Source organism: Dreissena polymorpha, chromosome 3 (genome assembly GCF_020536995.1).
Source record: "Dreissena polymorpha isolate Duluth1 chromosome 3, UMN_Dpol_1.0, whole genome shotgun sequence".
Taxonomy (NCBI): Eukaryota; Metazoa; Mollusca; class Bivalvia; order Myida; family Dreissenidae; genus Dreissena; species Dreissena polymorpha.
Genome location: NC_068357.1, coordinates 1,996,031 through 2,021,985, shown reverse-complemented (window position 1 = coordinate 2,021,985; position 25,955 = coordinate 1,996,031). Strand labels below are relative to the sequence as shown.

Here is a 25,955-nt window from a genome sequence, read left to right as displayed (position 1 = left end):
AAACCAACTAGAAATGTAATGAAATAGATCGTGGGTAAATGACATGTATTAACTTACACCAATTAGGTCTATGCCCTGAAATTGTTTTACCTTCTCGCACTTAAGCAATATATCAGAGGATGATGTAACGCTGCAATGTGAAAAACTCGGATATCAATAAGAACAGAAAATGAAAGAAAAAGTAAATGCATACATCACTGTAACAACTAATGTATTGGTCAAGGTATGAATTACCATGATTTAGTTGTATTATGCAGAGAACACAATGAACTGATTTTTGTATTAAACAGGGAACACATTGACCTCATTGTTGCAATATACATATAACACATTGACCTGATTTTGTATTAAGAAGCAAACACAATAACAGGATTGCATTACGCAGCGAACACATTTATCTGATAGTTGGTTTATGCAGCAAACAGATTGGCCTGATTGTGTTGCATTTTGCAGCCAACGCATTAGCCTGAGTGTTGCATTATAAAGCAAAAACATTCACCTGATTAAGCTGTAATATGCAATGAACACATTGACCTGATTTAGAAGTATTATGCAGCGAACAGACTGACATTACATTTAGTAGCATTTTGCTTTAATCACATTGAATTGAAAGTTTATATATGCAGCATTCACATTCAAGTGATTTAGTTGTCTAATACAAAACAACACATTGACCTGATTATTGTATAATGCGGTGAGCACATTGACCTGTTTGTTGCATTATGCAGTGAACATATTGACCTGTTTGTTGTATGATGCAGTGAACACATCGACCTGTTTGTTGCAATATGCAGTAGACACATTGACCTGATTGTTTTATATTACAGTGAACACATTGACCTGTTTAATGTATTATGCAGTGAACACATTGACCTAATCGATGTATTATGCAGTGAACATAGTGACCTGTTTTTTTGCATAACTCAGGAAACACATTGACCTGATTGTTGCATTATGCAACAAACACATTGACATGAACGTTGCATTATTCAGCGAACAAAATATGCACCAAACACATTCAACTGATTTAGTTGTTATATGCAGTGAACACAGTAACCTGATTGTTGCATTATGCGGCACTCACATTGGCCTGATTTAGTCTAGTTGTGCAACAAACACATTGACCAGATTTAATTTAATTATGCAGTGAACACATTGACCTGCTTGTGGCAATATACAGCGAACACATTGACCTGTTGGTTGCACTATGCAGTAAACACATTGACCTGTTTGTTGCATTATGCAGCGGACACAATGACCTGATGTTTTACGCAGCGAACACATTGTCGTGATGTAGGTGTTTTACGCAGCGAACAAATTTACCTGGTTTAGTTGTATAATGCAGAAAACACATTGACCTGACTTTGTTTTATTGTGCAGCGAACACATTGACCTGCTTTAATTGTTTTATGCAGCAAACACATTGACCTGACTTTGTTTTATTGTGCAGCGAACACATTGACCAGCTTTAGTTGTATTATGCAGCAAAAGCATTGACCTGATTTTTTAAATCTCAATTTTAATAGGTTTATGTTAATTCATTATCTAAAAGGCTGTCCAGTAAGCGCAGTGGTTGGATCATGCACTTCTCACTTCTGCAACCGGGGGTCAATCCCCATTCCCAGGACATGTGAGTTTGGTAGGTGGTCACCATACCAGACAGGTGGGTTTCCTCTGAGCTATACGGTTCCCCCCTCCACCGCATAGGACCACACCAAAATTGAATAACTTTAAGTAAAACCTAAATACACATGTTGCTGGAAACTAAAGCTTTAATTTTAAATTCGTTTCAACTTTCATGAGTCTAGTAATTAACTTAGGTAGGAGTGGTGGGACACACTTTGGGTCTTCACATAATGCAGGCCTTTTTGGTAACACCCCACATCAATTTACGTAATTCATTTTCGAGTGGTTAGCAATGACTGAGTATCACTATGTTTCTCAGCATGTGACATCCTGACAATCCCACTAAGAGTAATATTTACGTCTACCTTAAGTCTTGAATAGCATCACGCACATCAGGGTGTTGTATTTTACTACGCATGTGTCACTGTTACCAGATAGACTTTTTTATATTTAAATGAAGCACATGACCAAATATACCAATTAGAAACATACAAATATAATTTAACACAAATAAAGCTATATTTATGAATACAATCAGTCAATATGTTAGGATCGAATGGTATAACAAGGAGGTATACAAATAAAATAATATTCTGCGAGAGAAATTGCTAGTTTTTATTCTTACAAAATAATAACAAAGTATTTTACTCACGTTCAAAATTTCATTCAAAATGAAATTCACGCACATGAAATGGAGAACAAACATAAGTTTCTCTCCTACCAGTTTATAATACACGCATAATAATAAGTTTATACAAAGTAAGCATGAGAAATTTGAGTTAAAACCTATGTTACTATTTTTTATACCAGACAATGTGTATACAATGTATTAAATATCCTAGTCGGATCGGGATATATGTTAACCCAACCTCATTACATATTCACATTAGTCAGGGATTGGTTTCAATAGTTTACAATTGCCATTAACGGAGGATGTGCCGAGTCGTGTAAGTACACACTCATCAAAGCGCAGAGCTATTTCCAGAGTATATCACTTAGATAAGAAACGTGTTTGCAAAGCTTTCTTTCAGAAGACGTTAGCTGTTGGTGGAAGAATGATAGATACGGCCCTGAAATCTTCCGGAAAATTTGCTTCCTTTGACATGCGTGGAAAGCACAATCCCCATAACAAAACCTCAGATGCAAAAAGATGTTCGTAATCATATGGAATCATTTCCTACAGTAGAAGCACATTACACATGCCAAGACACTAAAAGGCGTTTTCTACGATCTGATGTAAATATTAGTAAAATGCATTAATTATACAAAGAAAAGTGTAAAGAAACAGGCAGGCAAGACTTATCAAGCTCAATGTATCGTACAATTTTCTGTCGGGAGATTAACTATTTATTCCATATAACCAAGAAGTCAGACGTGTGTGCTATGTAAAGAAATAAGGAGATAGCAGGCGAGCTGACCACCGATTTGAAAATTGCTTTTGAAAACCATATCAAAAGAAAAAAAGAGCCACAGATGAAAAGGTGGAACTCGTGCAAAACAAGACAAGTCATACCATGTTATAACATTTGATCTACAGGCTGTTTTACCGATTACATGTTCTCTTGTGAGTTAAGATTATTATTACAGAAAGCGCAGTTGTTAAATCTTTCCTTTTATTCTTTACAACACGCCATTTCTACATGGTTTTTGTGGAATGAAACTGAAGGAAAACGGAGCTCTTGTGAAGTTGGAACTTTTCATTTGACTTACATGAACTCTCTTCCTATCACAGTAGAGAATGTTTTTATTCTGACCGTTGTTGTGGTCCAAATCGCAATAGGGTTGTTACTGTTGCATTAATGCATGCCTTTGAAAAATGTAAAAACATAGACACCTTTGAACAAAAGTATTTCGAAAGTGGACATACCCAGATGGAGTGTGATGGTGTACATGCTTCAATAGAACTAGCAAAGAAACTTACATCGGTATATGTACCAAGCCAGTGAGAAACAATTCTAAGGATTGCACGAAAAAGAAATCTGTATGTTGTAGTGCCGATGAAGTAATATGACTTTGTAGATATCAAGCATATAGCCAAATATGTACTACCGCCAAACGTTGTAAATGTAAGTGGACAAAACTTTTATGGACAAAAATAACGTGGATAAAACTGCAAAAAACATTTTATACATTGAGTACTGGGAATATAAACAAGCTTAACCTTCTACTATTGCGTTGTAAGCACCCGTAAATACAAAAGGTCTCCTCTATCTGTTGAGAAAAAAGAGTGTTTAACAGTGGTATCTTATTTAACCCCGCTGTAGTACATGTAGCATGCACTAAAATGAGGTTACGAAACATCCCACTATACTTGTTTATCAGCAGATTGTTTCGCATCTATTAATAGCCTCATATACGGCAGATGTGTTTGTTTACTACTAATAAACCAAAGATAGCTGCGTCGTTATTTCATACTTTTGTGTTCTACAATTATTACATACTCGTGCAAAGTATGGGGGTTTCTGAAAGCAAAGTTTAAGCTGTTCTTGGTGTGAGTATATATATATATATATATATATATATATATATATATATATATATATATATATATATATATATATATATATATATATATATATATGGAATATTATGTTAAGAAATTTCAAAACAGCGATTAAGAAATTTCGTATCATAATAAGTGCGCTTATTGCCTTATAATGCAGCCTGGCAGACTGGTAGATGTGATCGAATAGTAAGAAACTGGGAGCTTTGCAAAACATGTGATGGTAATGAATTTGAAAATGATTTGAACTTTTCTTTGAAACTTTCTTATTGAGTCCACCTCTTAGAGATAACAACATATAAAACGTATTAAAGAGTGAGACCTAGCATCATCAACTCACACAATTATTATAGTACAAACATTTAAAGTGAAATGATCAAGTTAGGCAAGGTCATATAAGAACGACGCACTTTTCGCCAACACTTAACACTTAGTTCTACGTAAAATTAAATAAATAACGTAAAATGTATAACTTATTTATTAAATTACATTCTGAATTCCTGTTAAAGGCTGTTTATATATATATATATATATATATATATATATATATATATATATATATATATATATATATATATATATATATATATATATATATATATATATTGTATGTTTATTTATTTAGTTATTTATTTAGTTATTTGTTTATACTTTAGTTGTTTCTAACATAATGGCGTCTATATTTGAGCTATTCTTGCACTAAAAACAACACAACAGCTATTGACCGAAATTCAAAATAACACAGCTCATGTGGTCAGCGAATTATCAAGTGCCAATTCTCACTAACTTTAGTTTCAAGAAAAGCGGTGACAGGTCCTTAAAGATATTCATGAAGTTGTTATGCTACTTAAAGCAAGGAAGTGTTTTAAGAGGATTCTTAATTAAGCGTTAAGTGTACGTCCAAATCTGATTTGAAGTTTTACTTGTGTACTTTGTAATGTTATCGACAGCAAAACAATTCGTCCCAAAAATGGCCCAACAGCCCATGTCAAGGCTGTGAACAAGTAGTAAACATGTTTCAAGCAAGCACGTTCCGACTTCTAAAATGTTCTTAAGTCTTTAATAAAGATAATCTTGTCCTATCAAGATCTTACGACATGTTTAAGTCACGACATAATTTTAGCTCGCACCAATTACAATTTATAATCAAAATGTTCCCTAATCCAAAGGACGACATCATATTTGAAAGCTAATTCAATATGAATCAGCATAGTTAGAGAAAATAAGTTTTAAATGCAAATATATTGACAAAAAATTGCATTACATATTACTGCTTAATCAAGTAAACCTTATGAGAGTCGATATATCAGAGAGTCAAATGCGCTTTAAATGTGACATTATATATACACTTTGTACCTCACTATATTATCTGTATTCAGCGAAATCTTTCTTTAATAATGATATTGGAACGGTTTTCCTTAAACATTCTCTTCAATTTTATTTACCAATGGGTAGGTACATTTTCGCCATAAATTACTTGAACGCAACACGTCGACGGTCTTTCAAGATAAAAATTAAATATACGTAGTATAGATGCAAAACAAAGAAACACCTAAATAACACTCTTGACAAGCAAAGATCTTTAAAAAATATTGTTTTTCTAGTGTTGAGCTTTTCAACGAAAATCTGTTATTTTAAGTTTGAAAATAATTATGAAACTTGCTTTGTGTTTGCAATATGAGCCTAATAGCTAAAGGTCAAATGATCCAGTGGTGGCACGATCAATTTTGATTTCAAATATCCGAAGTTCGAATCTCAACGATGAGGATTGTTTTTCATTAAACCTTTATTAAATCGTATGGGCTGTGCAGATATACATAATATAACCTACAATTTAATTTATTGGGCATATTGATTTCGAGAGCTTGTATAAAGTTATTTTAAATAGGGCAGCGGTTTGAACTACAGAATCTTAACAGAGATTGTTAAGAACAACCAATCAAAAGGCCGCATAAATTTGCGTTAAGTTCAATATATATAACGCGGTATTTGTCGTCAGTATTTTATTTTATTGATTACATTGACATCCTAAAAGTTATCATATATAACTACCTACATTCTTAAATGTGATGTAACTTGTTTGTTTGAATATATGTGAAGTGCACCTTTTACTTAATTTATAATATTTATTAGATACCCACTAAATTTATTAATGTATTTTGTATTATCATCACGTTTCCTGGTGCTCAACACTACAAACAGTAAAGTTTATGTGAACTGCAATTACGGTCTGTATGTTGTGATCGCACCGCATGCCTTCTATATTTACTGTAGATTCTTCACACATGCACTGCTCTTTATTCAAAGCAAGAGATGTCTCGGCGCATCTGTGAGTTTAGTCCTTAGGCTCGAAGTAATTCAAGGACGTTTGCTAGACAAAAAAGTGGCATCTTACAAAACGACGTCTTGGGTGGATGGGTGGTCGGGTTCTCGAGTAAGTCATTTAGTGTATCAGTGAGTAAGAGAGTCGGTGATCGAGTCAGGCAGTTAGTTAGTCAGTCATTCATTCATTCAGTCGATATTTCAGGCAATTAATCAGCAAGTAAATTTGCAAGTCACTAAGTAACTAGAAATGGCGCGACAGAGGCCGACGCGTATTCCCGCGCCGCATAGATGTTATATTTAAAGGCAATTTTGGGTGGGCAAGGCCTATGGGCCACTGGGTGAATAATGTGGACATGGATGGTCGAGATAGACCGTGTTGTCATAAGAGATGTTCAGTATTAATGTAAAGTCAATTGGTGAATAAATGAAGAAGTTATGTTAAAACAAATTTTTGGATGGGCGTGGTCTATGTGGGCCATTGTTGGTAATTGGCCCATGCATAGTTGAGATTGACCGTTTTGTTGTAAGAGATTTTCAGTATCAATTTGAAATAAATTTGTTTAGAAATGAAGAAGTTAATATAAAATAACCTAAAAAAAATAAGTGAAAATCTCTTACCCGGCCCCATCCCAACACCTATAACTTTCGACCCAGGGGTCAGATCAAAATTCCAAATAGTGCACTTTCGCACATATGCTCATAGCTACCATGTGTTTAAGATTCTAGGCTCTAGTGCTGAAAGTGTACGAGAATATAGTGGCCAGGACGAACAGACGAACGAACAGACGGCGGAGATGAACACATAATTTCCCCGATCCAATTCGGAGTGTGAGGATAATCAAGAACAAATAAGAATCAAAGTACTAACAGTTCTGGTGTGACGATGCTTTTGAAGAGTATGCATATAAAAGAATAAATGTAAGTTTATCTACATCACCACAATTGTGAATATGGGTACGAAAATCTTGGGTACGAAAAAAAATTTGGGTACGAACATTTTGGGAACAAATAAATTATGCCTGAAAAAATTGGGTACGAAAACAATTTTGGGTAAGACAAAAATTTGGGTACGATAAAAAATTGGGTACGAAAAAAATGTGGGTACTAGGAAAAAAAGTTGGGTACGTGAAAAGTTTGGGTGCGAACAAAATTAGGGAACGAACACAAATTTGGGTACGAAAAATAGTTTAGGTAGGAAAAACAATTCGGTTACGAAAACAATTTGGGTACGACATAAATTTAGTACGAAACAAATATTGGGAACGAACAAAATATGGGTACGAAATAAAAATAGGGTACGAAAAATAATTGGGTTCGAAAACAAATTGGGTACGAACAAAAAAATTGGGTAAGAATAATTTTGGGTACGAAAAAATATGTGGATACGAAAATAAATGTTGGTACGAAACAAAAATTCGGTACGAACAATAAGTGAGTACGAAAAAAAATAGGGAACGAACAAACATTGGGTTAGGACAAACAGTTTGGGTAGGAAAAACTATTTGGGAACGAACAAAATTTGGGTACGAAATAAAAATTGGGTACGAAAATAAAAATTGGGTACGAAAAAAATGAGTACGAAAAAAAATTTGGGTACGAAAAAAATGGATACTAAATAAAAATTGGGTACGAATAATTTTGGGTACGAAAAAATATTTGGGAACCGAAAACATGGGTACGCAACAACAAATGAGTACGAAAAAATTGGGTACGAAAGTTGTGGGTACGAACAAAAAATTGGGTACGAACAAAAATTCGGGTACGAAAAGAAATGGACACGAAAAACTTTGAGTACGAAACAAAAGTTGGTTGTACGGGGCAGTAGTACACGTGGACCTCTCAATAAATTTGAAAGAAAACGGGAACCATGCTGCCTTTATCTGTATCAATGGCCCTGGGGTGGGTAATGTGGATATGGATGGTCGAGATAGACCGTGTTGTCATAAGAGATGTTCAGGATTTATTTGAAGTGACTTGGTGAATAAATGAAGAAGTAATGTTAAAACAAAAATGTTGGTGGGCGTGGTCGGCCACTATCTCCTCCTACACTTTTAGCACTAGAACCTTGAACGTTGCACAGATGGTAGCTATGAGCATATGTGCGAAGGTGTACTATTTGGAATTTGATCTGACCCCTGGGTCAAAAGTAATTATCATGCGCGTCGCATGTTGTGAGTAAAATGATTTTTTTACCCATTTTTACCAATTTATTTACCCATAACTTTTAACACAGGGGTCAGATCAAAATTCCAAACAGCTCACCTTCGCACATATGCTCATAGCTACCATGTGTGTAAGATTCACGGTTCTAGTGCTAATAGTGGAGGAGGTAGTGGGCAGGGCAAACGGACATAACGCGAAAATCAATACAATATCCACACGCTTTTAAAAACGTGGGGATAATCAAGCCATTCATCTAGTCAGCAGTCATTCGGTATTCTTTCCGCTTATGTCAATCATCCAAAAAGTCAGTCAGACAACAAGTAACTTAGTAAATCAGTTATAACCTCTCATAACTGATCACAATGCACAATTGAATCGTATAATTTATATAAATATTAATATCAATCACAATCGCCCTTTTCTTTGCAAGTTTGTTTTCAAGTGGTTGTTTAGTTTGGTCAAATTCATATCATACAAAATTATATCGATTTACACCTCGAAAAACCCAATTCAAATATAGTTACTGCGAAAACAATACAACAGGATCTCGCAATCGGAATAACATTCTTCGAGTTTCCGAAGTTAATGACATGTTTCTAAGTGTAGTTATGAAGCGCAACCTTTGGAAAACAGAATTTATAAATCAAATGTGAATTAATATCTTAGTATATGACTAAGTACACATTACAGAACTGAACAGTTTCTCTTTTATAAAATAATTCTACTGGTATTTACCCTTACAATTCAGCAAACGCTCTAATGTTTTTTGCTTTGCTGTCTAAATCTTCTTGCCTTTAATTGTTATTTATGTCGATGAACCTAATTTTATTCTTCGAATAAACACATTATTAAAATAAGAGGCAAATACTGAAATACAAATCAGGCCGACTTACTATTGGCGAAATCATTGTATGTGATATTAGGCTTTCGGTGTCAATGTGAAATATTCAAAATATATGGATAACTAAACGATAAAGCAGAACATATATTTGTCATCCAACAGTACACGGCTTTTAAGCAGTATAGAACTTGCATATGAACTTCACTCAACATCAGTGAAGATAACTCTACCGATTAATCTATCGAGGTTATGTAAATGACGTAAAATATAAGGATGTTTTGTTACATTAAAATTACAATAAAAATAAAACATTAAATTCACGTTTTAATATCTAACTTTTAAAAGATGCATTTGACTGGAACAATATAAAACAAATGGTACGAAAAAACAAACAAAAAGGGTAAAGGGATGAATACAGATTTCATACATAATGTAACGTAATGTACATATACTATATATAATATTAAGAATTTATCTCATTGTACATTATGGTATTGTTATTGTCATATTATTGTTAAATAAACTAATTTAGGAAATAAGACTTTGAAATTTAGAAATCGATTATGTAGATGTGTAATGTAATGGGGTATAATGAATATATTATTATTATTTTAGGAAATAGAACCTTGAAATTTAGAAATTGATTATATAGATGTGTAATGTAATGGGTTATAATGAATATATCATTATTATTAACAAACTAATTTAGGATATTGATTTTTGAAATTTAGAAATTGATTATGTAGATGTATAATATAATTAATATATTATTCTTATGAATTTATATTTCAGTAATATGTATATGAAAAGTTAAGATGAATGTATATTTGCAATGTTAAGATAAAGTCTGAACAAAGATTTATTCAAAGTAAGAAAGCAAACACACTCAGGGTGGGGTATAATTGGAATCGATAACGTAGAAAGTCAGACTTAATTAAATCCAAACAAGAATACATTGAGTCCAGAGTCAGCATATAGATACGAGATTATAAGTAACACTCATGGTCAATAACCAGCACAGATGAAAAGGTCCGCTATTGTCTGGAGTACAAAAGTCATAGTACTGACGAAAGTAACAGAATTACTCTATACCAATAAAAATTGATTAGTACCAATATATATTGATTAAATTTTAGTATATCCGCCAAGCAAGTGAATACATGAAAAAGTGTTCCTTCTAGAATATTCTGACGAATCAACCAATGAATAATAACCATACTAGCTGAGGACCAATCAAAAGTTTAAAAGAAAAATATGCAAATTAAATTGGGGACAAAATGGGGATGTTTTGAAGGAGAGCGGCACTCTGCGCTTGGGTTAGGAAAATACAACAGATAGACTTAGAAAATAATGTTTAAACTATAAATACAATTTTGATGTTAGAGAACAGAGTAAAATAAAGAAATATTTTAGACATCAGAGACTTGTTTTATCTTCATTACGTGACACGTGTTTAACTGGTGCGCGGTGACAGGATCAACCAGAAGTACCACTTCTTTCACGGGCCAGAGGGAAGAAGACGTGCCGGACCTCCACAACGAACGGGCAAATATTCGGTGAGTGACTGACTTATTTTCCTATGGTTAATTATCTAAGATGGCAGATCAAGCGATTCCACAATTCTTTCAAAATTTAAGCGAACAAATTAGAGGAGTAACAAATGCTATCGGAACTCAAAGCGTCTCACAAGTAATTCAAACTTATGACGGAAATCCTAAAGAATACAAAAATTGGATCAAAAACATAGAGAAATATGGGGTACTTTCACGTTTGGCGGGGGATCAATTGAAGTTAGTAGCTTACCAATCTAGTAGGGGACTTGTTAGCGATTACATTCAGAGGTATTTGACTGATTTTCCTGATGAGTCATGGGCAACCTTAAAAAATGAACTTAAGATAAGATTCGCAGAAATCCAGGACCCTCATTATGCTCTCGCTCTCTTAAAAACACTCAAACAAAAACCCGACGAAAATGACCAATTATTCGCAGAACGACTTCTGTCTTTATCTAGTGAAGCGTATGAAAATGTTGAGGATAACCTTGAGATGATCGAAAGTCAGTTAATTGGAACTTTCATTGACGGCCTGAGACATGATTATTTACGCCTTAAATTAATGCGAGAAAATCCGACTACTTTAGCATTCAATTCCGCATTAGCCGAACAAAATGTAAGAGCAAGATTCGAATTAAGGTCACATTTGAGTCATAATCAAGTTCAAACACCACTTGATAGACCTGTTCCCATGGAAATCGATCATTTGAGACCATCAAACACTTGCAGGTATTGCAAGAGACAGGGTCATGTTATACAAGACTGTAGACGTAGGAAAAACGAAATAAATGCATACGCGGTAGGTCAAAACAATTACGCACGTAAGAACGAATATGACAAAAATTGGAAAGACAAAATAGACTGTTGGAATTGTGGAAAATTGGGACACTTCAGTAGAGAATGTACTCAAAGAAAACCATACCTTAATCAAAAAAACTAGGAACGTCGTACCAAAAAGGGGTCTATGGTAACGACGGAAACGTAAAGACGTATAATATTGCTTTGTGTGGAAACCCAAATTCTTGCCTCATTTCAATAGGAAATTGTAAACTTAGGAGCTTGATAGATTCGGGTGCAGAACTTTCTGTAATTAGTAAAAGAGCTTATGATCTATTAAAACACAAACCACCACTTAAAATGACTAAAATTAATCTAAAAGCGGTCGATGGTAACTCGCTGTACATTCGCGGGAATGTAAAATTAAAATTTAAAATAGGGAGTATATATATTGAACATACATTTTTTGTCGTTGAAAACATTAATAGGAACGTAATACTAGGGAGAGATTTCTTACAAGACAACGGTGTCCGTGTATACTTTGATCTAGGATGTTTAAGAATAAAAGATTGTTATGTACCTCTGGAAGAAGATGTACACCTTTCGGTAATAGCGAGGCTAACTAGGCATACCGTTCTTAAGCCACAAACTGCATATAGACTCCTTGCCAGGGCGAAAATAAACAGCTTACGCTCAAATCAAAATTATGACTTTACTGGAATAAGTAATTCTTTCTTTGATAACGAACCCGGTTTAACAATCGTTAACTCAGTAGTCAATACAACGCGTGATCGTAAATTCCCTAATCTAATTATAAACAATACCCATAAAACGATTAGACTAAGACGTAATTGTCCCATAGGCCAACTTCAATCTATCCAAGATAATGAAATATGTTCTATCGAAAGCGTTATCAAAAACAATACACCCAAATCAGGCTTGTCTAAAGATGAGATTCTATCAGATTTACATGTCGCTGGAGATCAAAAAGAAAATATTCTTCCAATACTCTTAAAACACAGAACTCTCTTCGCAAGAAATTATTTAGAACTAACACAAACTACAGCAATGGAATTTAACATCGATACAGGGGACCATCCTCCCATTAAATTAAGACCGTATCGAACACCATTAAACAATAAGGTATTCATAGATAAAGCTATTGACGAAATGTTAGCGGCAAACATAATAAGCCCATCACGAAGTCCGTGGAGTTTCCCTATTGTTTTAGTAGACAAAAAGAAAAATAACCTTGATTCAAATAAAGATCAAAAATTAGAGAAAAGATTTTGCGTCGATTTCAGACAGCTTAACAAAATTACAAAACCGATTGCATATCCATTACCATTAATCGATGATATATTGGCGTTATTAGGGAAAAGTAAATATTTCACCAGTTTAGATTTAATATCGGGTTATTGGCAAATACCTATAAAAGAAGAAGACAGAGAAAAAACGGCTTTTGCTTCAGGGTTTAGGGGTCTATTTCATTTTAACGTTATGCCATTCGGTGCGTCTGGGGCGGGATCGATATTTCAAGAATTAGCTAATAAAGTACTTAAGGGTTGTGAAGGATTCGCCGTAGCGTATTTGGATGATATTTTAATATTTTCGCCTGACTTACAATCTCATTTATCACACGTAGATACAGTACTGCAAAGTCTCAATAAGCATAACCTAAAACTTAAACTATCGAAATGTCAATTCTTACAAAGGGAGACTAGATACCTAGGCTTCATTATAGATGAAAACGGTATAAGACCAGATCCGTTAAAAGTAGAAGCGATCCGACAATTCCCTAGACCGAAGTGCGTACGCGACGTACGATCTATCTTAGGTGCTGCAGGATTTTATAGGAGATTCTGTCCGTCGTATTCAGAAGTAGTAGAGCCTCTCATTAATCTCACGAGAAAGAATGTCCCATTTAAATGGTCAAAACAATGCGAAGATAGTTTCTTACAATTAAAAGACTCGTTCACACAAATTCCTTACCTTTCCTATCCAGACCCGAATAAAGGTTATATTCTGTATACAGATGCTTCGGATAAATGCATAGGATCTTGTTTAACTCAAAAATGCGGGAATAATGAAACCGGAGATTATGTAGGGGAAAAACCGATATTCTTTCTATCGCACCGATTAAACCCGACGCAATGTAAATATAGTACTATTGAGAAAGAATGTTACAGCATATTTTACAGTCTAAATAAATTACACCATTATTTACACAACGCCGAATTTGTTATCAAAACGGATCATCGCCCGTTAAAATTCCTTCTTGAATCTCCGATGCAAAACAAGAAAGTACAATTATGGGCCTTAAGTATAGCAGGTTACAACTGCAAAATTGAGTATATATCGGGGAAAAAGAACATAATTGCCGACTTTCTAAGCCGACCACCAAACACCAAAATAACGAATGACCGAGACGAACAAACAGAAATAGAATTAGATATTAACGATAAACATTATACAATTAGTTCGGAAATAAATGGAAAAAACCAGACGCGCGAAATTAATGTAATTGACTCTACGCATATCGATCACAGACAAGTAATTGATAATAGCACGATCCCACAAACGGTTATAAATAACGAGACGATCGAACCCGATAAAATAAATGATTGTAACATGGAAATTGAACAAGGAGAAGACCCACACATATCTGAGATTAAAACAAGATTAAAATTAGGAAAACAAAACAAACACGAAGATGAAAAATTCATTATGGTTGACGGGATATTATACTATATATCGAGCGTCGATGAAGAACCTACCTTTAGGCTTTTCGTACCTAAACACCTGACAAGTTTAATTATTAATCAATATCATGACGAAAATGGACACGGCGGTTCTCAAAGACTTTTTCATACCATAAAAGAGAAATATTATTGGCCTAAAATGTTCAAAGAATTGCATGATTACGTGTCGAAATGTATTGTCTGTCAAACTAGAAACTTGAAAGCAATTAAAGCTCCCGTATCATCAGAAACCGCAATACCGCCATTCCCTTTCTCGGTCGTTTCCATAGATATATGCGGACCATACCCAACAACGCTTTCCGGAAATAGATATATAATATGTTTCGTGGATCAATTTTCCGGATATATAGAGGCTTTTCCGTCGCCGGATAAGTCATCTGATAGCGTAATACACCTGTTAGTAAACGAGATTTATTGTCGTCATTCATGTCCCATAAGGATAATTACCGATAATGGTAAAGAGTTTACTAGTACGGCGTTTACAGAAACATTAAAATCCATGAATATCCAACATGTCAAAACGTCCACATATCACCCAGAAGCTTACGGTAAAAACGAGCGCTCTCACTCGACTATGAACAATATACTATCAAAACGCGTTCAAGAAAACGTACAACAATGGGATTTACACTTAAACATGTCTTTGGCAGCTATGCGATTTTCCCATTCAGAGACATCAAAACATTCGCCTTTCTTTTTAGTATTTAACAGAGACCCCATTCTACCAATAGACAATTTGTTAAAACCTAGGCGTAAATATCACGGCGAGGATTATCATAAAATAATATTAGAAGAACAACACAAATCATTTAAAAAGGTGTGTGCACAAATTCAAAAATCTAAAGATAAACAAGCCGAATATGCGAATAAAAATACAAAAGATATCAAATTTGAGATTAACGACCCCGTTTACTATAAGAACTTACACCGTACAAATAAATTAGACAGTAAATGGAGACCATATTATCGTATTATCGAACAAAAATCACCGTTAACATACATAATAAAGAATCAATTAGACAACTCAACTATTAAAGTTCATGCTGACCAAATAAGACATGCTAACATAAATGAGTGGCCTATATCAAATACTAATATGGGACGCCCCATAAGGAAAGCAAATTTAGCTTTTGCCGAAAATAGTGAGTCTGATAGTGATTTAAATAAGTCAATACACGGATTACCTATCATAACTAGGCAAACCCGCCAAATTCGGGACAATTCTGATGAGGAGGAAGACATCCCCTTAGCAGAATTGCAAAAACATTTACGGAAAAAACAATTCAAATACAATGCGTCAAACTCTAGCGAATCCGACACACATCAATACGATAGGGCTGAACAACAATATCCACCCCCGCGTCAATCGGACACCGATTCGACCGATCATCACATGCAAATTGATGAAATAGCTATTAAGCACAAAAAAAGAAAATCCATACGACAACGTCAAAGATCTAATAAGTCTATTAAGAAAGTGATTTTCACGTGCCTAGAGGCAATAGCTGATCATATGTAATATTTACCATAACGACCACACGAGCAATGTTGACGTCTATACGCTTAAATGACCCCAAGTTATGTAAATAGCATTTAGTTAGTAACCAAATCGGATAATATACTTCTTCTTTGTAATATTTCAGATGATGTTGCCATCATTTGTTTTGATATTATCGTTGCGCATGATCGGAGGACTTGAGATTAACGAAAATGTTATATTTCAAAAAGTTAACGAAGTGTCTGTGACCAGAGCTTATTGGCAAATAGCCCTACTTCTCGATACCAACGTCTTCTCTACATTCCTTACCCAACTTGAAACAAGACTAAACGATATCACAAATACCACGAAAGTCATGACGCCCCAATTCAAACGTAATTATCTAATTTTACAAACAGACGCCTTTGAACAATCATTAGCACAACTCCATACGGAACTCGAATACATCCGTTCTGACCATGACAACATACTTGACAGCTATCTAGATTATAAAACGCTCAGTCATACCCAGAAACGCTCATTGTTACCCCTAGGCGGATTCTTTAAATTTCTTTTCGGCACAGCCGACGATTCTGACATCCGTAATATTCAAACGCACGTTAATCAACTTCAAGAAAGCCAGAAAACTATTATCCATGTGTTACAAAATAGTTTATCCATTCTCAATGTTACCCAACAACACATAACTGAGAATCGCCACTCCATTAACACTCTGATATCTACCCTCAGACAACTTGACGAAAAAATCATGCACACATATGAACGTTTACAGGCAATGACCCATGCTGTTCAAGATTATACGGTTAATTACAACTCCCTGAAGGTCATGGTTGATGAATTACGTCAGGCTGTTTTCCACGCATCACTATATCTAGAAACTTTTAAAGGACAACTTAATATGCTCAGCACTGGCAAACTTTTTCCATCTCTTATTTCACCTATTCACCTGAAAGACGTCCTCTTAGACATTGCGACAAAATTGCCTAATAATTTACAACTACCAACTAATCCCAAGACCGACCTATGGCATTATTACCAATCTACCTCAACGACCGTCATAATGTCACCTACTACTATTATCATTACAATGGACATCCCTCTTCTCGAGATATGAGTTTCCTTCGAGGTATATGAAGTATTCAATTTCGATATGCCCTACTCACCCGCTAACGAAACTATCAATGACAATAAGATCCACTATAACATGTCCGCTAGATACGAACTTGAAACTAAGGGCTTCTTGATTGACAAAGCGCGAAATCACTACTGCCTATTGACAAATAGCGAAATGAAAACTTGTCAAGCGCGACGTACATGTGACGTACAATCCCCATTCTACCAAGTAGACATGTCTAAATTATGCGTCATAGCCATTCTGATTAACAACACTCAGCACATAAAGGATTATTGCAAGGTGATCATACACCCTAACACCGTCTTACCTGATGCCAAATATTTAGGATCTGGTAACTGGGCGATAGTCTCTAGACAAGACCTACGCCTCGTGACGATATGTCAAGATCATTCCCAAAATAAAATATCCGCTCGCGCTATCGCTCCCATAGACATTGTTAATGTACCCATGAACTGTCGCGCATACAATGAATACTTTACATTAAATGCCTGGTACATTAACTCCAGTCAAACCCGGCTTCCGACCGACAAACTCGACATACCTAACTTTCAAGGTTCTTCCATTTGGAAACCATTCCATACCTCTCTCGTTAATTTCACTAAAACCGAAATGCCTCATGACCTATCAAACATCAAAGAAATACCTATGGAAGCTTTAATAACAAAACTGCAGAGTATCAGACAATTAAATGACATTGACACGACATCAGGTGACTTCCCATTATGGGGTTACATTATCATAGGTGTAGCGACCGCTCTGAGTTCTGGTGCAGCACTCCTTATTTACTGTAAATGTAAACGTATGACCCGATCTAATCGTCCCATAATTGCCCAATTCCGATCTGCCAACGATGATATGCACCTGGGAGAAATCAGTCCCCCGGATTATGTGGGCGTGGCTTCCTGTGATGTGGCGCACGAACCTCTCGTGTCTGAGGTCAAAAAGCCCTCAGCACCCCCGCAACGACCGAGAACACTGTCATCCCTATACCCGTCTCTACGAGGGTAACAAACCCTTCCAGACGACAACGTCAGGATGATCCTTGACGATTACAACTTGTCAACAACCAAGTTGTGAACCATAAACAGCTCCATGGGCTGTTTACTGGATATTACCTACTATCGTCAATAATGAACAGAACGAAATACTTGAAAACTAAGATCTACGAACAATTGTTTAGTGCACTACCACATCTATCGATATATCACCCGTATTCGTCTATTGTGACTGTATATATGTGTTGAACACTCGTATAATCTTCAAAGAACGTTTGGAATATGTATTATTAGGATGTTGTCTATAGATAACCAAGATGCGTTGAACACTCGTATAATCTGCAACGAACGTTTGAAATATGTGTTATCGCCACATTGTATATAATTTACCAAGACTAATGTCAACACCATGAACTGTATCTAACGATGATTTTGATTCCACGAGTTATTCTACCGCAGAGTGACTCTACCGGACGCGGCCGCCCCATCTACCGGAAACCCATCATCCGCGAGCACCAACTCTACAAGACCAACATCGCGCCCAATCTACCGGTAACCCATCATCCGCGGGCATCAACTCTACAAGACCAACATCGTTCACTGACACCAAACTTCACAAACTTTATCGTCTGCCGACACCCAGTCTGCAGGAGCTCCAATATCATCCAGTCTACAAGACCTACATCAACCGCTGACGCCAACTCTACAAGAACAACATTGTCGCTGACGCCCAACTACACTAACTTTATTGTCCACTAAACCAACATACAAGAACTGTGCTGCTCACTGACGGAACGGATATAAACATTTCATTATTTTAATAACTATATATTTCATTTATTAACCATGTACCTCGTTGACCTCTTTGTACACATTGCCTTTTGGATCACTAATTCGATTTTCTTTCAATCATTTTTTAGATTCTACAAAGAATTTAATTTTCAATTGCCAGTTTCCATTACTTTACCCATTGAAGAAACTCAATTAGAAGAAATACATTATTTTATAACTACGTTTGAAAAAATGTCCACCCTTGAACAAGAACATAATGTTTCAATTTTTACTTATATGATGAGATCTGGCGAAATTCAAGTGGATACATTGATTTTCTTGATTACGTATTTCAACATTCCTCTTCTTCATCAACAGATGCTCATTCATTTAACAAACGAACAACACATTCTCAATTATCGAATTTGCAAAGCAATATTCAAGTACTACGGCATTGACTCTTTAGAATCACTACAAACATTCCGTCGATTAAAATATTCAACATCCATCCCAAACAAAATACGCAACATGTCAATCACCACATTCGCTCAAACAGATAACACTCAATTGCATAACCGCATCCAACAATATTTCACTCAAGGCCACCAACGCCAAAGACGTTATCAATTTTTATCAAAACTTTTATGTAAGTTCTGTTCAAAACATAGTATAGCAGCAGTACAAACACCTTGTTGTAAACTTAGATATCATCCAACATGCGGCACACCATACAGAATTTTGAACAACGCACATGTATGTACTTTTTGTTTTACACAGTTGACATTACCAGATATAGCCCTCATTCATGCATCACATCGGTTACCACACATACAGAGATACAGACAAATTCTTCTAGAACACAAACAACGCAAACTTGGTAATAGACAATAAAAAAAAAAAAAAAAAAAAAAAAAAATATATATATATTTTTAGAATCTTATCTTCGTCCAGATCTCAGGATTAAATTTTTGACATCATCATAATTTTTTCATATCATGAAATAAGAAAATATTCAATTGAAAGGGTGAGTTGTGTAACGTAATGTACATATACTATATATAATATTAAGAATTTATCTCATTGTACATTATGGTATTGTTATTGTCGTATTATTGTTGCATAAACTAATTTAGGAAATAGAACTTTGAAATTTAGAAATCGATTATGTAGATGTGTAATGTAATGGGGTATAATGAATATATTATTATTATTTTAGGAAATAGAACCTTGAAATTTAGAAATTGATTATATAGATGTGTAATGTAATGGGTTATAATGAATATATCATTATTATTAACAAACTAATTTAGGATATTGATTTTTGAAATTTAGAAATTGATTATGTAGATGTATAATATAATTAATATATTATTCTTATGAATTTATATTTCAGTAATATGTATATGAAAAGTTAAGATGAATGTATATTTGCAATGTTAAGATAAAGTCTGAACAAAGATTTATTCAAAGTAAGAAAGCAAACACACTCAGGGTGGGGTATAATTGGAATCGATAACGTAGAAAGTCAGACTTAATTAAATCCAAACAAGAATACATTGAGTCCAGAGTCAGCATATAGATACGAGATTATAAGTAACACTCATGGTCAATAAACAGCACAGATGAAAAGGTCCGCTATTGTCTGGAGTACAAAAGTCATAGTACTGACGAAAGTAACAGAATTACTCTATACCAATAAAAATTGATTAGTACCAATATATTTTGATTAAATTTTAGTATATCCGCCAAGCAAGTGAATACATGAAAAAGTGTTCCTTCTAGAATATTCTGACGAATCAACCAATGAATAATAACCATACTAGCTGAGGACCAATCAAAAGTTTAAAAGAAAAATATGCAAATTAAATTGGGGACAAAATGGGGATGTTTGGAAGGAGAGCGGCACTCTGCGCTTGGGTTAGGAAAATACAACAGATAGACTTAGAAAATAATGTTTAAACTATAAATACAATTTTGATGTTAGAGAACAGAGTAAAATAAAGAAATATTTTAGACATCAGAGACTTGTTTTATCTTCATTACGTGACAATAAATTTGCTTTAAATGTAAAGCAAATTAACATAGGCGCTTGCAATAATACAGTCTCTTTATTTCAACAATATGTGGGATAGTAGGCAGGGTTATCTTCAGCGAGCCCTTGATAAGTAAGTGGCATACTTGTGTACTGCTTACTATGTAACAAGACTGCAATCTAATTGAACTCTAGTATACACTAGCCTTTTGTTAAACACACAATAATAATTGAACTATACGTCATGTATTTGTATAAGTTTGATTTGTTTGAAAATGTTGTGAGCTTTTCTGGGGAGTTTACACTATAAATCTTGAACAATCCTTTACACTGAATATGTTATTCCAGTGAAGGTTTAGGTTAATGTGAACTGTTTGGGTTTACAGTCTGATATTGATGTTTATACATCTTCAGCCGACTTCCACATTAACCCCCGATCACTGTTGATTGAAGTGGTCCGTTCACAATCGACGCCGCAATATGCAGCAAGGCAACCTTACTTGTTTCCCTCACAGATAATTCATTTATACACCTGTGTGAAAAGGATCAAGCGTGTGGTTACTTGTTTGCTCAGAAACATTCCAATGGTATCAGTAGGATTCGAACCAGGGACCTTCCGATTCCTAGAACAGCGTCCCACAAACAGACCTATGTTCCCACATAAACACAATCGTAAACATTAATTGTGTCCATATAGTTCAATATATGTTTTCCGGTTGTAAATATACAAAAAAATGGAACATGAGCTTCCTTTTAAAAAAATGGAAAAAAAATAGTATTCTATAATGCTTATCAGTTTGAATAAAAGCTATTGATTAAAGTTTTGTTACATTGTGATGAACAACAAACCTGTATCCACACGTCATCTTACGTGGCAATAATTTTAAATTTACACACTTTGTTCCGTTATTGTTAAATAAGCAAAACATTTTAATAAATGATAACATTATAGTATCATTTCGAGTTTGATGGAACATGTTATTAAATTTCTTATATTCCATGTCTTTCCAAACTATTTTATTATACAGAAAACTCCATATTACCTGCAATTGTCACCGCCCTCTGTTTAAAAAAGCAACATAACACGTTTCATTGTTAAGTTCATTAAAGCAACTCAGAAAAATATTAAAACAAACTTTATTGTAAGAACCTGCATTACATAAAAAATCCTTATTACATAATCTTTGGTATATCACGTTTTTTTCTAAATTTTATAAGCACATGTTTACAATAAGGATCATTTTATAATAATTATATTTTTGATAATGCAAGGGCTATTTTATGTTGCATTAACATACTTTGGATCTTAAGATTCATTATACTTTCTCAAACCTTTCTTCAATTGGAAACACTAAAATGTGTGTATTAAGATATTTCAGGCATTTATAATGTTTAAACATGCGATCATTTTTATGTTGTTCAAACGGTTTAACTTTTAAACAAGCCATAAAAATAGACATATCGTCAGTTTGTTATTCTTTGTTTTAACCCTATTTTTTATATTGTACACATTACACAGTATTTACAGAGTTATTTAAATACGTTTCCCTCGCAATAATTATTGGAATTTGGGATATATACAATTATTAACTGTATACACACTGTATTGCATTTAAGTACAGGTTGTGAAGCCACTGTCTAAATATACCTTAAAGGGACATGCTGTGTATGACACGGATGTCTCCACATTCCAATTTTATCTAAAGACTCCTGTTGTCAAGAGAGCACAAAGATACCCATTTGCGAAAGTTTAAAAGGGTGGTTAATATGGTTTCTCTAGCAGCAATTCGCTTTAAGTTACATGCGAACAATAATTCGACAGACAAAAAAGGTACTGACAAACGGACACAAGCAAGTTAATATGACTTCTACCACCCTTACACACTGGAGACTTAAACCGGCGAAAAGAAGTGGAATATATCATTTGAGATCGTATTAACAGCTCAATTCATAAAACGTTTCAATCTGTATTTGCTAATTAATAATTCAAATGTGACTCAGTGTAAGAAATACAAGGATATCAACACATAGTTGTACTTGAATTATTGTCAAAAGGGTAAAATGTATGTATGATAATTACTTAGGAATGCATTTAAATGCCATCCATTTTAGTGCATTGTTGCAGATCAAATCAAACTGACAATATAAATCTGTATTTTAAGTTGGAGAACCGATTTTCAATCATAATTCTATGCACAAAGTTATGTGGTTATTCATGTTTTTGAGAGAGATTTAAATGTAAAGAGAATTCAGTATTAAAACTTAAGTAATTATTTTATTCTGACATTGTTTACATTAAAAAATAAACAATTAAATAGTCTTTATCTTTCTTATTTGTCCTGTTAAACCAGTGTGTATACACATCAGAAGACATTCTTCTATACACAACGTATTTTCTACTTCCGCAAACTGCAAATATGAATAGTAAAAGTCAAATATTATCCCTTTTTAAACACAGACAGAATGCGATGTGGAGTGTGTGTAGACGGAAGACATTTTAATAAAACATGTCCGGAATATATGTGTTTAAATTAATCCTGTGATAGTTATCGAAGTTTTTTCATGTAGCTATTTATTGGATACCATGATAATGGTAGCTGTGTTATAATAAATAAGTGTCCAATCTTGAAGTTTGAGTGCAGTCTTTGTTTGCGTGTATATTAAGTTTGATATGCCTGTGTTGAATTGTGCTATAGCAAGAAGAAGTTTGAGATATTGATGTAAACAATTTAGCATGCGTGAGTCACATGGTGTTTGATTGTGTTTACTTTTACCATACCTTTAAAACATGGTGATACAGTTCTATTACAATCTATCAAATAACATGCTGCTAAAATAAAAACATTCGGAGACACAGTCCCTTCAAGCAATATTATGCCAACGCGCATCAAGGAAGAATGTCGACCAATCCACTGTCGTTTCAAACACCACGTGAGGTATCACATGTTATACGTCATTGCGGATGTGCGACTCTCCCTCTCTTAAACTGTGCAGGTGAATCGTTAATTGAAAATGACTTTCAATATTTATTGGAGCAGAATGATTCAGTTACTTATTCGAAATCTTGTGACATTTGATGTTATATTGAACACCGTGTATTACTTCTGACGTTGACTACTTTTAAAATCCGTTCAACAAACAAGAGCACAAGTAAGTGTTTGTTTCCTTCATAGCAAACTATGACATATTGCCTAGCACATTTAAATAAGAACTTGCGTTCTCTATCCAGTTCTTGTACGTTTAATAGTTGATTGGCTTACTTGACAAAAAATGAAAAATGCGTTAACATTTTAGACATTTTGTGTTGTTACAAAATTACTCTTCAATACGCCTGTGGTGTATTTACGATTCGTTGTAATTACGTGAAGCAGTTGTTTGGCTCACTTTCACAAGTTTCCCTATTGCTGAAGTAGTATTCGAGCATAGGCTCTATCGCCTCCATTGCGATCAGTACCGTATAAGCTGTGTCTAATAAACCAAAAGGCCTGATTTCGTGTGTTCAATCAAAATCAATTACAAACGAGTGTTATTAGTTTTAGATTTGGCGTAGCAAATGCTTTATAGTTTGATAATTTTTTGAATTTCAGTTGGTGTGCGCTCAACATCAAACTTGTATTTACATTATGTATTTCTATAGCTTCTCTGCACCATATATTTTTCTCAGCATGAAATATGTTACACACATTTGGAAATGGCATCAGTTTGTAAGTGAGGATTTAATTAATTATAGCATCAAACAGTGCCAGTCCTAATTAAAATGTGTTAACACTGTTCTGTTATTTGTAAGCAAATGTGTTGAATAATGTGTATGCTGATCACTGGTGTTTAAGCATATTGAGTTTTTTGTAACAACTGTATAATGAAAACACCGCATAAGTATCAAATAAATGCTGACATTTGAGCCTCGCTCTGTGAAAAGGGGCTTAATGCATTTGCGTAAAGTGTCGTCACAGATTAGTCTGTGCAGTCCGCAAATACTTATCAGGGACGAAACGTTTAGCCTAATTTTTGCTCAGAAGAGACATTCTTGAAAAACGGAACATATCATTTAAGCGGGAACCGCATCTGCATTAAACCTCCTTTGAGCAGAGCACGGCTCATTTCAAATAATTCGATTGGTATCACTCATACATGGTGCTGCATCTGTATGTGTTCATTTCAAATAATTGAATAGTATCACTCATACATGGTGCTGCATCTGTATGTGTTCATTTCAAATAATTGAATAGTATCACTCATAGATGGTGCTGCATCTGTATGTGTTCATTTCTCAATGTAATTGAATAGTATCACTCATACATGGTGCTGCATCTGATGTGTTCATTTCTCAATGTAATTGAATAGTATCACTCATACATGGTGCTGCATATTTCGTGTTCATTTCTCAATGTTATTGAATAGTATCACTCATACATGGTGCTGCATCTGTATGTGTTCATTTCTCAATGTAATTGAATAGTATCACTCATACATGGTGCTGCATCTGATGTGTTCATTTCTCAATGTAATTGAATAGTATCACTCATACATGGTGCTGCATCTGGTGTGTTCATTTCTCAATGTAATTGAATAGTATCACTCAAACATGGTGCTGCATCTGGTGTGTTCATTTCTCAATGTAATTGAATAGTATCACTCATACATGGTGCTGCATCTGTATGTGTTCATTTCTCAATGTAATTGAATAGTATCACTCATACATGGTGCTGCATCTAATTTGTTCATTTCGCAATGTAATTGAATAGTATCACTCATACATGGTGCTGCATCTGATGTGTTCATTGCTCAATGTAATTGAATAGTATCACTCATACATGGTGCTGCATCTGGTGTATTCATTTCTCAATGTAATTGAATAGTATCACTCATACATGGTGCTGCATCTATATGTGTTCATTTCGCAATGTAATTGAATAGTATCACTCATACATGGTGCTGCATCTGTATGTGTTCATTTAAAATAAATAAATAGTA

General features: G+C 34.4%; 2 protein-coding genes across 2 annotated transcripts in view; both read left to right on the top strand.

The window, feature by feature from the left end:
* LOC127872739 (uncharacterized) overlaps positions 1-25,955 on the top strand; it is a 167,859-nt gene that overhangs the window by 110,230 nt on the left and 31,674 nt on the right. The gene's annotated exons all lie outside the window — the stretch shown is intronic.
* LOC127875047 (uncharacterized) overlaps positions 23,458-25,955 on the top strand; it is a 101,908-nt gene continuing 99,410 nt past the window's right edge. The window contains exon 1 of the mRNA XM_052419855.1: positions 23,458-24,131. The gene's annotated coding sequence lies outside the window, so the exon portion shown is untranslated. The remainder of the gene's footprint in view (positions 24,132-25,955) is intronic.